Genomic DNA, 17,848 nt, shown 5'->3' with positions numbered 1-17,848 from the left:
AAGAGAAGATCTGCTTTTTTTAAATATTTTTTTTTATTTCACCTTTATTTAACCAGGTAGGCCAGTTGAGAACAAGTTCTCATTTACAACTGTGACCTGGCCAAGATAAAACAAAGAAGTGCGACAAAAACAACAACAGAGTTACACATGGGATAAACAAACGTACAGTCAATAACACAATAGAAAACCGATATACAGTGTGTTCAAATGTAGTAAGATTAGGGAGGTAAGGCAATAAATAGGACATAGTGGCGAAATAATTACAATTTAGCATCAACACTGGAGTGATATATGTGCAAATGATGATGTGCAAGTAGAGATACTGAGGTGCAAAAAAAACTATATGGGGATGAGGTAGGTGGGTGGGCTATTTACAGATGGGCTGTGTACAGGTGCAGTGATCGGTAAGCTGCTCTGACAGCTGATGCTTAAAGTTAGTGAGGGAGATATAAGTCTCCAACTTCAGTGGTTTTTGCAATTCGAGAGAACTGGAAGGAAACGCGCCAAAGAGATGTTGGCTTTGGGGATGACCAGTGAAATGTACCTACCGGAGAGCGTGGTACGGGTGGGTGTTGCTATGGTGACCAGTGAGCTGAGATAAGGCGGGGCTTTACCTAGCAAAGACTTATAGATGACCTGGAGCCAGTGTGTTTGGCGACGAATATTTTGAGAGGGCCAGCCAACGAGACCATACAGGTCGCAGTGGTGGGTAGTATATGGGGCTTTGGTGACAAAACGGATGGCACTGTGATAGACTACATCCAATTTGCTGATTAGAGTGTTGGAAGCTATTTTGTAAAATACATCGTCGAAGTCAAGGATTGGTAGAATAGTCAGTTTTATGAGGGTATGCTGGGCAGCAGCATACCCTCCTGCTGGGCAGCAGGCTTTGTTGCGAAACAGGAAGCCGATTCTGGATTTAATTTTGGATTGGAGATGCGTAATGTGAGTCTGGAAAGAGAGTTTATAGTCTAACCAGACACCTAGGTATTCGTAGTTGTGTACATATTCTAAGTCAGAACCGTCCAGAGTAGTGATGCTAGTCGGGCGGGCGGGTGCAGGCAGTGATCGGTTGAAGAGCATGCATTTAGTTTTACTAGCATTATAAGAGCAGTTGGAAGCCATGGAAGAAGTGTTGAATGGCATTGAAGCTCATTTGGAGGTTTGTTTTACATAGTGTCCAAAGAAGGGCCAGATGTATACAGAATGGTGTCGTCTGTGTAGAGGTGGATCAGAGAATCACCAGCAACAAGAGCGACATCATTGATATATACAGAGAAAAGAGTTGGCCCGAGAATTTAACCTCTTTGGCACCCCCATAGAGACTGCCAGAGGTCCGGACAAAAGGCCCTCCGATTTGACACACTGAACTCTATCTGAGAAGTAGTTGGTGAACCAGTCGAGGCAGCCCTTTCAGAAAAAAAGGCTACTGAGTGCCGATAAGAATACGGTGATTGACACAGTCGAAAGCCTTGGCCAGGTCAATGAAGACGGCTGCACATTACTGTCTTTTATCGATAGTGGTTATGATATCGTTTAGGACCTTGAGCGTGGCTGAGGTGCACCCATGACCAGCTCGGAAACCAGAATGCATAGCGGAAAAGGTACGATGGGATTCGAAATGGTCGGTGATCTGTTTATCTTGGCTTTCAAAGACTTTAGAAAGGCAGGGCAGGATGGATATAGGTCGGTAACAGTTTGGGTCTAGAGGGGGATAACCACGGCAGCTTTCCAATCTTTGGGGATCTCAGACGATATGAAAGAGAGGTTGAATAGGTTAAGAATAGGGGTTGCAACAATTGCGGCAGATCATTTTAGAAAGAGAAGGTCCAGATTGTCTAGCCCAGCTGATATGTAGGGGTCCAGACTTTGCAGCTCTTTCAGATCATCAGCTATCTGGATTTGGGTGAAGGAGAAGCGGTGGGGGGGAGTGTTGGGCAAGTTGCTGTGGGGGGTGCAGAGCTGTTGGCCGGGATAGGGGTAGCCAGGTGGTAAGCATGGCTGGCAATAGAAAAATTCGTATTTAAATTCTCGATTATCGTAGATTTATCGGTGGTGACAGTGTTTCCTAGCCTCAGTGCAGCGGGTAGCTGGGAAGAGGTGCTCTTATTCTCCATGGACTTTACAGTGTCCCAAACCTTTTTGGAATTAGTACTACAGGATGCAAATTTCTGTTTGAGAAAGCTAGCCTTTGCTTTCCTAACTGACTGTGAATATTGGTTCCTGACTTCCCTGAAAAGTTGCATATCGCGGGGGCTATTCGATGCTAATGCAGTACGCCACAGGATGTTTTTGTGCTGGTCAAGGGCAGTCAAATCTGGAGTGAACCAAAGGCTATATCTGTTCTTAGTTCTAAATTTTTTTAATGGGGACATGCTTATTTAGGATGGTGAGGAAAACAGTTTTAAAGAACAACCAGGCATCCTCTACTGACGGAATGAGGTCAGTATCCTTCCAGAATACCCGGACCAGGTTATTTAGAAAGGCCTGCTCGATTAAGTGTTTTAGGGAGCGTTTGACAGTGATGAATGGAGGTTTGACCGCGGACCCATTACGGACACAGGCAATGAGGCAGTGATCGCTGAGATCCTGGTTGAAGAAGGCAGAGGTGTATTTAGAGGGCAAGTTATTCAGGATGATATCTATGAGGGTGCCAATGTTTACGAATTTAAGGTTGTACCAGGTAGGTTCCTTGATAATTTGTGTGAGATTGAAGGCATCTAGCTTAGATTGTAGGACGGACGGGGTGTATTTAAGCATATCCCGGTTTAGGTCACCTAACAGCACAAGCTCTGAAAATAGATGGGGGGCAATCAATTCACATATGGTGTCCAGGGCACAGCTGAGGGCTGATGGGGGTCTACAACAAGCGGCAACAGTGAGACTTATTTCTGTAAAGGTGGATTTTTAAAAGTAGAAACTCGAACTGTTTGGGCACAGACCGGGATAGTATGACAGAACACTGCAGGCTATCTCCACAGTAGATTGTAACACCGCCCCATTTGGCAGTTCTATCTTGACGGAAAATGTTGTAGTTGGAGAATTTTTGGTGGCCTTCCTAAGCCAGGATTCATACATGGCTAAAACATCAGGGTTGGCGGAGTGTGCTAAAGCAGTGAATAAAACAAACTTAGGGAGGAGGCTTCTGATGTTAACATGCATGAAACCAAGGCTTTTACGGTTACAGAAGTCAACAAATGAGAGTGCCTGCAGAATAGATGTAGTAGTGGGGGCTATAAGGCCTGGATTAACCTCTACACCACCAGAGGAACAGAGGAGGAGTAGGATGAGGGTACGGCTAAAGGCTATAAGAACTGGTTGTCTAGTGCGTTGGGAACAAAGAATAAAAGGAGCAGATATCTGGGCGTGGTAGAAAAGATAAAAATATTTAGCTTCCTCTTTTAAAATATAATTTGGAGAATCATAGATGACTCCGTCTTCAGTAACGAGTTTCTGCAAATGATTTTTGTTAGCGTTCCTGTGTTGGCGATTCAGGAAGAACATTTTTCTCCAAATTCCATCCAGTTTGTCTTATTTTTGTAATATATTACATTAGATCGTTCTTGAATAAGTTCCTTAATTAAGTTCTTTATGTTTTCCTCTAACTTATTTTGTATCTCTGTTGCATTGTTTTATTGCTATCTACCTGTACTATTAGTTCATGTATTTCCCTTGTTAGTCTTGCCTCTTTAGCAAGAAACATTTTTTTTATTATTGATTAATATTGAATTGAATGACCTCTGAAGGTACATTTTGTCACGCTCGTTGGAATAAATGGACCAAGGCGCAGCGTGCGTAGAGTTCCACATGTTTATTAGATGAAACTCACAAAAAACCAATGAAGAGTAACGAAACGTGAAGCAAATGCAGTGCTCACAGGCACTACACAAAAAAACAAGATCCCACAAACAACAGGTGGGCAAAGTCTGCCTAAATATGATCCCCAATCAGAGACAACGATAGACAGCTGCCTCTGATTGGGAACCATACCAGGCCAACATAGAAAACGAAAAACTAGAATGCCCACCCTAATCACACCCTGACCTAACCAAATAGAGAAATAAAAGGATCTCTAAGGTCAGGGCGTGACAGTACCCCCCCCAAAGGTGCGGACTCCGGCCCTAAAACCTGAACCTATAGGGGAGGGTCCGGGTGGGAATCCAGCCTCGGTGGGTCTGCTCGCGGGTACTCCAGCTTAGGTGGCGACTCTGGTGCGGGGATCGTCGCCGGAAGCTCCGGACCGTGGATCGTCGCCAGGGACTCCAGACCGTAGATCGTTGCCGGAAGCTCCGGACCGTGGATCGTCGCCGGAGGAACCGGACCGTGGATCGTCGCCGGAAGCTCCGGACCGTGGATCGTCGCCGGAGGAACCGGACCGTGGATCGTCGCCGGAAGCTCCGGACCGTGGATCGTCACCGGAGGAACCGGACCGTGGATCGTCGCCGGTTCACGTATCGTTTATTCTTTATTGTTTTTTTTGTGCGTTTCACTAATAAAATATGTGGAACCCAGATCACGCTGCACGTTGGTCCGAGTATGCTTCCACCGATCGTGACAGAAGATCGCACCACACCAGGACCAAGCAGCGTGCCCAGGAGGAGATGGCATCCTGGACTTGGGAGGAGATCGAGGAGAGAATATCCTGGACTTGGGAGGAAGTCTTGGCAAAATACGAAAGCCTGCCGTGGAAACAGACGACAGGGGAGAAGGGAGGACAGCGACACCGCCGGGGTTCGCGGACAGGTAGAAAAGCCAAAAGACAGACCAAATTATTTTGGGGGGGGGGGGGCACACGGGGTGTTCGGCGGAGCCGAGGAATGAGCAATAGACCGTCAGGGAGTCGAAGGAGGAACTCGACGAAAGATTCCGGAGAGAGGTGGTGGAGATGAGAGTGCTGCAGAGCGGGAGTGCTGAGGAGCGTGACACCAGTCCGGTGTCATCTGCACCCGTTTCACGCATCTGGCCTCCAGTGCGCCTCCCCAGTCCGGTACGTCTTGTGTCTCCTCCACGCACTTGCCGTGCGAAATGTGTCATTGTTCCGGTACAATTTGTGCCGGTTCTACGCACCAGGTCTCCAGTGCGCCTCCACAGCCCTGTACGTCCTGTGCTATCTCCCCGCACTCACCGTGCGGAGTGTGTCATCGTTCCAGCACCATCTGTGCCAGCTCTACGCACCAGGTCTCCAGTGCGCCTCCACAGCCCAGTACGTCCTGTGCCTCCTCCTCGCACTCTCCCAGAAGTGTGTGTCCCCAGTCAGGTACGTCCTGTGCCTGCTCCCTGCACTCGCCCTGAAGTGCGTGTCACCAGTCCGGTGCCACCTGTGCCGGCCCCACGCTTTAGGCCTCCAGTGCGCCTCCCCAGTCCAGAACTTCAGGCGACGGTCCCTAGTCCAGAACTTCAGGCGACGGTCCCCAGTCCAGAGTTTCAGGCGACGTTCCCCAGTCCAGAGCTTCAGGCGACGGTCTCCAGTCCAGAGCTTCAGGCGACGGTCCCCAGTTCAGAGCCTCAGACGACGGTCCCCAGTCCAGAGCTTCAGGCGACGGTCCCCAGTCCAGAGCTTCCGGCGACGAGTCCCAGTCCAGAGCTTCCGGCGACGGGTCACAGTCCAGAGCTTCTGGCCACATTTCACAGTCTGGAACTCCAACGACGGTCCACAGTCCGTAACCTCCTGAGACGGTCCACAGTCCGGAACCTTCTGAGACGGTCTACGGTCCGGAACCTCCTGAGACGGTCAACGGTCCGGAACCTCCTGCGACGGTCCACGGTCCAGAACCTCCAGCTCCAAGGCAGGAACCTTCCTCTGCGCCAGTGCCCAGTCCGAGCACGGCGTCCAGTCCAGCTCCATGGCAGGAGCCCTTCTCTGCGCCGATGCCCAGTCCAGGCATGGCGTCCAGTCCCGCTCCATGGCAGGAGCCTTCCTCTGCGCCGATGCTTAGTCCAGACACGGCATTAAGTACCGCTCCATGGCAGGAGCCTTCCTCTGCACCGATGTCCAGTCCAGGCACGGCGTCCAGTCCCGCTCCAAGGCCGGAACCTTCCTCTGCTCCGGTGCCCAGTCCAGGCATGGCATCCGGTCCCGCTCCATGGGAGGAGCCTTCCTCTGCGCCGATGTCAGGTCCAGGCATGGCGTCCAATCTGCTCCATGGCAGGAGCCTTCCTCTGCGCCGGTGCCCAGTCCAGGCATGGAGGTCAACTCAGCTCCATGGCCGGAGCCTTCTTCGGCGCCGGTGCCCAGTCCGGGTGCGGTGTACAACCCAGCTCCATGGCCGGGGCCCTCCTCTGCGCCAATGCACAGTCCGGGCACGGCGTTCTACCCGGCTCCTTGGCCGGACCCGTGGTCTGGGCAGGAACAAAGACCCGCACTGGAGCCGCCACCGACACTAGTCACCCCCCACCCTCCCCAGTTGGTTTCAGGTTTTGCGGCCAGAGTCTGCACCTTTGGAGGGAGGTACTGTCACGCCCTGACCATAGAGAGCCTTGTTATTCTCTATTTTGGTTAGGTCGGGGTGTGACTAAGGGGAGTGTTCCTATCTAGGTTATTATTTCTAGGTTGGCCTGGTATGGTTCCCAATCAGAGGCAGCTGTTTATCGTTGTCTCTGATTGGGGATCATATTTAGGCAGCCATTTTCCCACTGGTTTTTGTGGGATCTTGTTTCTGTGTAGTTGCCTGTGAGCACTGCTTGAGCTTCACGTATCGTTTATTCTTTATTGTTTTTTTGTGCGTTTCACTAATAAAATATGTGGAACACAGATCACGCTGCACGTTGGTCCGAGTATGCTTCCAACGATCGTGACAGGATGTGATTTAGTGAGAGTGTGTACGATGTCTGTATAAGAGTAAGACTATAATGTGTGATGTACAAATAAATAATAACCCCGCCAATTTGCATGGTTGAGTGTCTACTGTATGCGTGTACCATGTAGTGTGCATAGCCTTAATATTCATGTTGATAACTGTAATCCATATCGTATCACCATCATAGTTGCATCATAATTACCTATAACATCATTGAAAAACACATCCCAGCATTTCCATAGAAATTGACGTTTCACATGATCATGAAAGAGACCTTGCATTACTATAGAGATGGCATTACTACAGTACAAATGTATCCCGTACAATATGTTATTATTCCCCAATATCCATATTCTGATATCTTCCCCTTGCTTGTTGTAAACATATATAAACATGTAGACAAAGACATAGAAAAAAAAGACAAACAAGAAACATATTCAATATAGAACAGTTCTTGACAATAGAGAGAGAGGTGAGAGAAGGGGGGGAAGAGAAAAGAGAGAAAGAGAGAGTGAGAGAAAAGAGTGAGATCAAGTGTGTATGTGTATGTATTAGTCCATATGTGTAAGTGAACATGTAATTGAGTACATGTGTGTTCATATCCACTTCATAGTGTTCAGATATCTTTACAGTTCCCATACTTTCTTTTTTTTGTAACCTGAAGTCCCTGTAGAATTTAGTACAGCAATGGTGTTATAGAGCTGTCTCGGAAAAGCTGTCCATCTATAAAGAGTTTGTCCACAATGAGAAAGGCACACTTACCCATCTCCCTCTGTTGCCTCTGTACAGGATACAGTCTCTTGCGATGTTCGTTTATCTCCCGTGGAAATTGGTAATTGAGCCCAAATTTTGTCCCTTTAAGCACCGTTTCCCTGCTTTTGATCAGCTCCTTTTGTTGGTAGTGTTCAAATTTTGCGATGATTGGTCAGGGACCGTTGGTCTTCTCGCTCCTAGCTCCAAGTCTGTGTACACGGTGGAAAGCCAACTTGTTTACAGTCTCTACAGGAAGTTTCAAGGTGGATTGCATGAATTCTCTGATCGCGCCCTCTGGATTATTGGACGCGTCCTCAGGAATCCCAGAAAATATTAGATTTTCACGCATGTTACGACTATATATGTCTAGCAGCGACTCCTTCATCACCTTGTTTTCCCTGAGTAGTGTCACGCCCTGGCCATAGAGAGGCTTTTATTCTCTATTTTGGTTAAGCCAGGGTGTGACTAGGGTGGGCATGCTAGTTTCTTTATTTGTATGTTTTCTATTTCTTTGTATTTGGCCGGGTGTGGTTCTCAATCAGAGGAAGCTGTCTATCATTGTCTCTGATTGAGAACTATAGTTAGGTAGCCCTTTTTTCCACCTGTCTTTGTGGGAAGTTGACTTTGTTTAGGGCCAATAGCCTTTGTGCTTCACAGTTTGTTTTTGTAGTGTTTATTGTTTTCTTCGGCGTCATTTCTATTAATAAAAAGAAAATGTACGCTAACCACGCTGCACCTTGGTCCTCTTCTTTTAACTTCTTGTCAATATGGGGGCGCTGTTTCCCCATTGGAAAAAATCGTGCCCAAATTAAACTGCCTCGTACTCAATTCTAGATCGTACAATATGCATATTATTATTACTATTGGATAGAAAACACTCTCAAGTTTCTAAAACCGTTTGAATTAATACCGCACAAATTATTGAAATGACAGGCTACTTTGACACTGACAAACTGAGAATCTGAGATCAATAAAAATGACCTTGTCTTGAATCCAGCAATTGCCTAGGCCTAGGTTTATGTGGAAATGCACATATTGTAGTCTACAATACGAGGAGGAAATTATAGCCCTAAAAATGCTTTCCAGTTTCACTGACTCACCCAATGATGCACAGCTCACTCGCCGATGATGGCCGATGCGTTCATGCCAAAAACCTATAGCTCTCTTGTTTTACTTTGTAAAACAATATTTGGAAGTTGATCAAGTATTTTGGTTTCCTACAGCATATGGATTAGACTCTTCTCTTTTCAGCAGGAGCCATTTGCTTTCCAACCTGTTTTCCCATGATTGTATTTGAAATATTGCGAAAGGCCTGTTTTGTCTGCATGCTGTTCAAGGACAGATTTGTTGCACGTTCCTGACTGTTTGCTATGCCTTGTTATTGGGCTACACACAATCCACAGCTAGGCTATTTTTTAAAGAAGATATTGATCCTCTAAATTATAGGCCTTCTCATGGTGTAGTAGGCTATTCTGAATTATTTCATTTATTTCTGAACAGACAGCAGTAATTCTATAACTTTGGCATATTGATTTCAATTTATAAACAGAGTTTTGACTGGTCACTATCTAATAAAAGCGGATCCCAGCTTTTTCGTGTTGCTATATTTATTGCTCAATTCTTAAAAATTAAGCACATTAATACACTTTACAAACGGTGTAGCCTACCTGGCATATTACAAAAGTAACTGTACGCAGTCTATGGGTTACTTTTTTGTGGGCCATTCTACATAAAACAATAATTCCACACATATATTAGTAGGCTATATGTAAAGACCAGGTTACATTAAGAATACTGTGTGAGTATATTATCAAGTGCTTGCCTAATTGTGAGAGACGGATGAAGTGTGTGCAGCCTGCGCAAGATACAGTGCATAGCTCTTCCCTTTCTTGCAACTTCATTGCATCATTCAGCCTTAGAATGTATTAGAAATCAAAACATATACCCTAATGTTTGTATCGGAACGTATAAATAACTCTAAATTAAGCATATAGGTGGACCTGTTTATTTGTTAACCGCATAACACAGAATAGCCTCCCTCAAATCTTTTTGGGGAAAAATATCCTTTCAGTTTTATTCAGCTACATTCAATTGTATTGTTCTTACTATAAAATAATGCCACAGGAATTATAAGCAAATCTTTCCTGCTAAATGAACTGTAGCCCACAGCCATATAGCATACAAGTTATGGGCCTAACATAAGGATGACTCAGAATATGCTATTCTGTTCTTCTGAAATAGTCTACATTTTTTTGATATCATGTTTCTTTAGATGTGTTTCTTTAGACCTGCCTAAAATAAATCATGGATTTATTTTGATGATGTAATTGATTTATTAGACTTTTTAAAATGTAGATGTTCCTTAAGTCTGTATCAGTGGCTTGTAGGCTATGCATGGAAGCTGGAGATGCTAAAGGTGTTTATGTTAATTAACAGTCAATTACTGTGAGACTGGCAGTTATTTGAATGACAGTCACCGGCTGAAAAATTCATGACCGTCACAGCCCTACTTCATGGTCAAAACATATGTCCAGAATAAAGCGCTGCTCTGCCTTCTTATGTGGTCAGGTGCCACAAAGAGGGACTTAGGAAAATTGTCTCAGAACAGGGCAGCACGGCATTAATAATATGAATGTTGATCATTCCTGGCTCAAAGTAAAGGAGACACTGACCTAATCACTACTTGTATTTGTGAGAAGTATTGACATGTTGAAAGCACCGAGATGTCTGTTTACACTACTAGCGTACAGCTCATACACCGATGCATACTGCACAAAAAATGCCAGAACAGTCCAGAACAGACTAGGCGGTTGTACTTTATAGAGCCATGACTTCATGGAACTCCTTTTCACATCAAGTAACTCCTGCAGGCAGTAAAATCAGATTGAAAAAAACGGATAAAAATACACATTATGCAACAGTGGGGACTGTGAAGAGACACACAAAGGCACAGACACACGCATACACACATGATAACATACGCACTATACACACACGTACACATGGATTTTGAGTTGTAGATATGTGGTAGTAGAGTAGTGGCCTGAGGGTTGTGAAATGTAATGTAATGTTTTTTTATTGTATATAACTGCCTTCATTTTGCTGGACCCCTTGGCAGCAGCTAATGAGGATCCATAATAAATACAAATACAAATATATCTGTGGAAGGGTATCAAGCTATTTCTAGAATGTTGAAAGTTTCCAAAAGCACAGTGGTCTCCATCACTGGGAAAGGTAAAAAAAAATATTGAACTACCTAGACTCTGCCTAGAGCTGGCCGTCCGACCAAACTGAGCAACCAGTCAAGAAGTACTTGACCAGGGAGGTGACCAAGAACTCAATGACCACTCTGACAGAACTACAGAGTTCCTTGGCTGAGATCAGAGAACCTGCCAGAAAGAAAACAGTCTCTACAGTACTTCACCAGACAAGTGAACAGACAGAAGCCACTCCTGAGAAAAAGGCACACGACAGCATGACTGGAGTTAGCAAAAAGGCATGTGAAAGACATGTGAAAGGCAAAAGATTCTGTGGTCTGATGAGACAAAAATGTTACTATTTGCCCTGAATGCAAAGCTCTATCTCTGGAGTAAACCAAGCACAGGTCATCACCCGTCTAACACCCTCCCTACCATGAAGCATGGTGGTGGCTGCTGCATCATGCTATGGGGGTGCTTTTCAGCTACGTTCCCCAGTTTCTGTGTTCTGTTTTGTATTTGAGTGTGTGTTTCAGGAGATGGCTTCCTGAAGTACTCCCCAACCAGCTGATTGGTCAACCCCAGGCTAATTGGTGATTGGAGCTGACCCCGCCCCCTCGTCAAGAAGCAGCTGACTCTAATCACCATTGCCACCTGAAGATAAAAGCCAGTGTTCTGCCCAAGAAGATTGAGAATAGAGAGAGGAGATGAGATTTGGAGTAGAGATTTGGAGATTGAGAGAGAAAAATTAGATTGTGATATAGTGTGGGTTGTGTATCAGAAAGTGTGGTATGTACTGTTGTTGTTGGTAGCAGTTTTTCTATGTCCTGTGTTTGTGAGTGTTTGTGAAATCATTAATAATTACTCTGTTTCATTTGTTCCCAGGGGGGAAGGAGAAGGCACTTTGGGAGTGCTTAGGCAAGAGGCCCGAGGGCATACATATACCCATAGTATATTTACTGTCTAGGCACACTAGGTTAGACCTGGGCGGACCACCCCCTGTATTTTGGTTAGGGCACCAGACGGTGCAAAGTTAGGTAAGTTAAGTGGGTAGGCAGGTTAGATAGGAGAGGGGGAACTTTGATATTTACTTTCTTTGCTTTGGTTCCGTCCAGCCCCTTTTCCCCATATTACCGTGTAAGAAAATAAATCCAAGTAAACGGTAAAATCTGCTTTTGTGTCATCCTTGCTCGCACCTACAGTCCATACCTCTTGCACTTCAGAGAGTTGAGTTATAGCAGGGAGTTGCGTTCCCTCTTCTCAGAGGCGTGCGTAACAGAGACTGGTAAGGACAGAGGGAACAATGAATGGAGCCAAATGCAGGTAAATCCTTCATCAGAATCTGCTTCAGAGTGCAAACAACCTTAGACTGGGGCGAAGCCAAATCCCAGACTTGAATCCCATTGAAGATCTGTGGAAAGACTTGAAGATTGGTGTTCACTACTGCTCCCCATCAAACTTAACAGAGCTTGAAAAAATGCTGCCAAACATACCATCGTAAACCTGACTATCCTACCGATCCTTGACTTCGGCGATGTCATATACAAAATAGCCTCCAACACTCTCCTCAGCAAACTGGATGTAGTCTATCACAGTGCCATCCGTCTTGTCACCAAATCCCAATATACCACCCACCACTGCGACCTGTATGCTCTCCTTGGCTGGCCCTCACTACATATCAGTCTCAAACCCACTGGCTCCAGGTCATCTATAAGTCTTTGCTAGGTAAAGCCCTGTCATATCTCAGCTCACTGGTCACCATAGCAACACCCACCCATAGCACACGCTCCAGTAGGTATATTTCACTGGTCATCCCCAAATCCAACACTTCCTTTGGCCGCCTTTCCTTCCAGTTCTCTATAGCCAATGACTGGAACGAATTGCAAAAATCACTGAAGCTGGAGTCTTATATCTCCCTCTCTAACTTTAAGCATCAGCTGTCAGAACAGCTTACCGATCACTGTACCTGCACACAGCCAATCTGTAAATAGCACACCCAACTACCTCATCCCCATATTGATATTTTTCCTCTTGATCTTTTGCACCCCAGTATCTCTACTTGTACATCATCATCTGCACATCTTTCACTCCAGTGTTAATGCTAAATTGTAATTATTTCGCCTCTATAGTCTATTTATTGCCTTACCTCCCTACTCTTCTATATTTGCACACACTGTACATAGATATTTCTATTGTGTTATTGACTGTACGTTTGTTTATGTGTAACTCTGTGTTGTTGTTTTTGTTGCACTGCTTTGCTTTATCTTGGTCAGTTCGCAGTTGTAAATGAGAACGTGTTCTCAACTGGCCTACCTGGTTAAATAAAGGTGAAATAAAACATTTTTAAAATAATTTCAACAGAATGGGAGAAAATCCTAAAATCCAGATGTGCAAAGCTAATACAGACATACCCAAGATGACTCAAATCCGCCGAATGTGCTTCTACAAATTATTGACTCATTGGTGTCAATACTTATGTAAATTAAATATTTCTGTATTTAATTTTGAATCCATTTGCAAAAATGTCCACAAAGATGTTTTCGCTTTGTCATTATGGGGTATTGTGTGTAGATGGGTGAGAGAACAAAATCTGTTTAGTCAATTTTGAAATCAGGCTGTAACACAAAATATGTAATAAGTCAAGGGGTATAAATACTTTCCGAAGGCACTGTCAAGTTGACCTCTTTCTTGTGCAATTCCCCACTTGAAAAGGACAATCCCTCCACGTGAAGATTTTAACTGGATTTCACTCAATAAACAGCCATAGAATCAGTTGTTTGTCTTTTATTTACCATTCTTTGGTTGGCAGTAAACAGGTGAAAAACCTAAAAAAAGAGATGACAAATACAAGTGATTATTTGAGTTGACAGCCTAATTAAATACACAAAATTATCCACATCCACCTCAGAAACACATTTCTGCCATTATCAAATACAAGGTTTCCACTGTTAAGCAAATGTTTCCCCAAAATAGAAACCCACCATTTTTTATCAAATGAGCAGAACCAGTACACTTTTATCCAAATTTGCATTTTAGCCAAACACATTCAAAATACCTCTAGTAGCAAAAAACCACACTTATTTTCTAATCAGCAGTTACGCAGACAAATCCTACATCTTTTAGCCAAAGATTTTCCAAACTATACATTTGTTACTGAATTAAGAACTTGGTTTACTAAGATTTCTACAAAGTTTAAATTACTTTTAATCATTTCAAACAAGTTCTATCAACAATGAATTTGGCTCTTCTTACTTTATACCCCACAAACAACATTTGAAGTTATAAATACTACTGCAAAAGTCCTATCAAAGTTAAGAGTTAAGTCTGTGTTTTCCAGAGTATCATTAGCAGTGCACTGCTTAAGTCAGTCTAACAAAACATGGCCAATATGGCGCTTACCGGCTGTCTTTCACAGTTTTGTGGAGGGCTTGGACTTGCACAGTCACCTTGATCACATAGATGAAGTTTCCTTGGTCTTGTGGTGCTATAAATGCTCCTTTCACTGCGTTCTAAAGACAACAGCAGAGCCAGGTGCTGGCACGCCCAGATTGCCTGGAAGATTTGTTCCACCTGGTTCACCACTGATTGAAGGAGGAGGAGTTTCACCACTGAGGAGCTCCCAGGCAGTTTGACAGCACACCTCCCACTCAATCTTCCCACGGGAACCGATGGAAAGATTGTAAATCAGCACCTACATACTGCCGGTCAGCTCCGAGTTTGATCCTCAACTGGTAGCAAGACAACCAAGCGTCGAACATCTCTGTGCAGGACTGTTGTTTGCGTAGCTTCTTTCAGGACTTTGGCCGATGGTCGGTTTAGTGCGGGTTTTGTGACAGGAAGGCAGGAGCTTTGGACCACTTTGACGTTCACGTCTCGAACAATGCCCTTAGCATCTGGATTAACGCTCATCACCCGTCCTAGTTTGAATTGGCCCCTCATTGCATTTTGGTCACACAACCAGACAATATCTCCGACAGCAACGTTGCGATATGAAGTGTGCCATTTACTTCTCAGAAATAAGTTTGGGCCGGCAAGCTGGCTCCAAGACCTCCAGAACTTGTTGACCTGGTTCTGCATCTCTCTGAGTCTCTTGTAAGGGTAGTTCTCAAAGTCAAATGTTCTGATCTCACCGCTTGGAGAGGCCCGGCCCAGGAGAAGTGTGTTGGGTGACACATACTGCACGCTTTCTTCATGGCTCTGCACCCTGGCATCTATTGGGCATTCGTTGGCAAGGTTTGCAGCAAGTTGTAGTGTTGTCTGAAGCTCGCTGTAGCTAAGGCCAGTGTTGTTGCCCAGGCTCTGCAGTGCCTTCTTGAGAAGGCGACCAGCGGCTTCAGCAGCCCGATTTCGGTGAGGTGAGTCAGCAGGGTGAATTGTCCACTCCCATTTGGTACCTTTTTGAGCCGACATCTCTTCTATTGAAGTCCTATTCTGAGCATCCAGGAACTGGTACAGCTCTCTTAGGACAGGTTTGGCGCCGATGAAGTTTGTCCCCGGGTCGGACCAGATCTTTCTTGGGTGCCCTCTAATTGCAGTAAAGCGTTGGTAAGCCATCAAGAAGCTCTCTGTCGACATTGTGTTGACCAGGTCTGCATGAATTGCCCTGCTGGCCATACAGCTGAAGACGACACCCCACACTTTCATTGAGACCCGTTTCTTGATGTCATCTTTGACAAGGTACGGTCCGAAGAGGTCGACTGTAGTGAACTCGAATGGAGCTGCAGGTGTGGCTCTTTCAGCAGGTAAGTCAGCCATTACCTGTTCGCACCTTCTTGCTCTTGACTTTTTGCAGAAAAGGCAGTTATCCACTACTTTTTGGCAAATTTTTCTTCCTTGGATGACCCAGGCTTTCCTCCTCATTTTCAGCAGGGTTGCAGCCACACCTTCATGACCCTCATCGTGCGCCTCCCGTGCCAATAAAGTAGAGACCCATGCATTGAAAGGCAGAAGGGGAACTGCAGCGCCATCCTCCCTGAAGCCATGGATTCTCCCACCGCAGACTAGTAACCCAGATTTTGGCTCTCTGTACACAACCAAGCGGTCCGTAGTGGTAGTTGGGAACGTCACCCCCTCTTGAGCAGCAAGATAGATGTCTCTTATTGCCTCTTGACGTTCTGTGGCGGTGATAACTCCTTTTGTGGGAATCGCCTCCCACTTTGGGGTCTCAATGGATTTTGTTGCAGATCTAAACTTTTTGGCGGCTCTCCAAATAAAAGCAACAGTCTTGATTGGACACTTTAGGCTACTAAAGCGCCTCTCATCCACCAAGTTTAGGACAGCTGCACCTGCAGGAAATCGTCCCACAAGACTTGGAAGACTTCTTTTCGCTTGGGCTCTGGTGAGTGCTGCCACAAATGACTTCTTTTGCATATTGTTAATGCTCTCTCGAGCTGTCACAGACACATCTTTTGACGACATAATTGGCCACTCGCTCTCTGGAAGATATAGAAACTCTGGCCCTTGCTGCCACTCTGAATGGGCATCAAGTTCCTTTGGCCCAGCTCCTCGAGTGATAATGTCAGCTATGTTGAGTGGTCCAGGGATCCACCACCAGTCCTGTAGCCGTGTGCTCTCTTGGATCTCTCCAATTCTATTAGCGAAGAAAGTCTGAAATCCATAGCTTTCTCGCTGGATAGCTCCAAGAACGGTCTGACTGTCTAACAAATGGTACCACCTTTTTATCTGGATCTGGGTATGCTGTTCAAAGTACTTTTTCAGGCGGCTTGCAAAGACTGCACCGCAAAGTTCTGCTTTGACTGCATCCCTCTTCTGGTCTAGTGGTGTCAGCTTTGCTTTTGACTCCACTAGTCGAATTGTTAATTGTTTGTTGCAGTTCCACCGCAGGTAGAGGACAGCACCATAGGAGCTTTCACTGCCATCTGAAAAAGTGACAGCGACTGGTTCAGTTGTTGCCTTTGGTGGAGTAAGAGCTCATGGGAACATTACTTTGCTTAGCTGGACGTACTCCTCAAAAATTCCAATTGCATCTTTGCGGAGCTCATCCGACAGGGAAAGGTCCCATGTGTCCTTGACCATGCTGTACTTTGATTTTGCCTCTTGGAATGCCCTTCGGACCAAGATAGCCCCTCTTTGCTTTGATGGCGTTGTCAGGCCAACTGGGTCGTACAAACCAGCAACTTGACTCAGCAGTTCACGTCTTGTCAGCGGGTCTGGTGTCTGAGCTCGTACTTCTTCTAGCAGTAAGTCTTGCCCAAGTCTCATCTTTTTCCTCCGCCTGGAGAAGTTGACCCTCACCATGACATGCAACATGTCTTCATCCACAATGTAGCCGAGACCGAGCGCCTTGTTGTCTTCCTCCTTAAGCTGATTTGGCAGGACAACAATATTTGGTGATGCCTTTTCGCTTTCTCCTTTATTTTGGCCTGAGAAGACCCAAGGCTTCAGTGCAAACCCTCCTGCTTTTAGAATCAGCTCCACATTCTTTGTGATGACTTCGAGTTTTTCACGGCAGTTGTGGGATGTCAAGATGTCATCGACGTAGCTGTGCTCATGTAATACTTGGCATTCATCTGTGAGGTGGCTGAATTGAGGCAGGTTAGCCGTCTCCCTCATGGCCAGTTGTGCTATGCACCCTGCTAGCTTGTCCCCGATATTCACTCTGGTTATGGCGTAATGTTCCACCTCATCGCCCTCTGAATCCCGCCACAAGAACCGGTGTAGATGGACTTCCCTCTCCTCGAGCCACACAGAATTGTACATTTTTCTGACATCTCCTAAAGCGGCGTAGGAGCCTTGGCGGAACTTGAGGAGGACAGCTCGAATCGGATTGAGAACGTCAGGGCCTTTCATCAGAAGGTCATTGAGACTTTGGCCTTTGTACTTCTGACTGCTGTTCCAGACAAGTCTTACCGGAGTTGTAACAGAGTGGGGGTTGGGTGCGATAAGATGACTAATATACCAGACAGGTCCATTCCAGTTGGTTAGATCCTCTTTGGTCAGCTTTCTTGCAGCCCGGCGGTCAACCATTTCGTGGACTTGAGCACCATAGGCTTTTTTCCACTGCGGTTCTTTGGCGAGCTGTCTCTCTGTTCTGAGAAAGGTTGCCTCCACTGCTTTTATGTTGTTTGGCAATGTAGATGG

Source organism: Salvelinus fontinalis, chromosome 18 (genome assembly GCF_029448725.1).
Source record: "Salvelinus fontinalis isolate EN_2023a chromosome 18, ASM2944872v1, whole genome shotgun sequence".
Taxonomy (NCBI): Eukaryota; Metazoa; Chordata; class Actinopteri; order Salmoniformes; family Salmonidae; genus Salvelinus; species Salvelinus fontinalis.
This window is presented reverse-complemented; position numbering follows the sequence as displayed.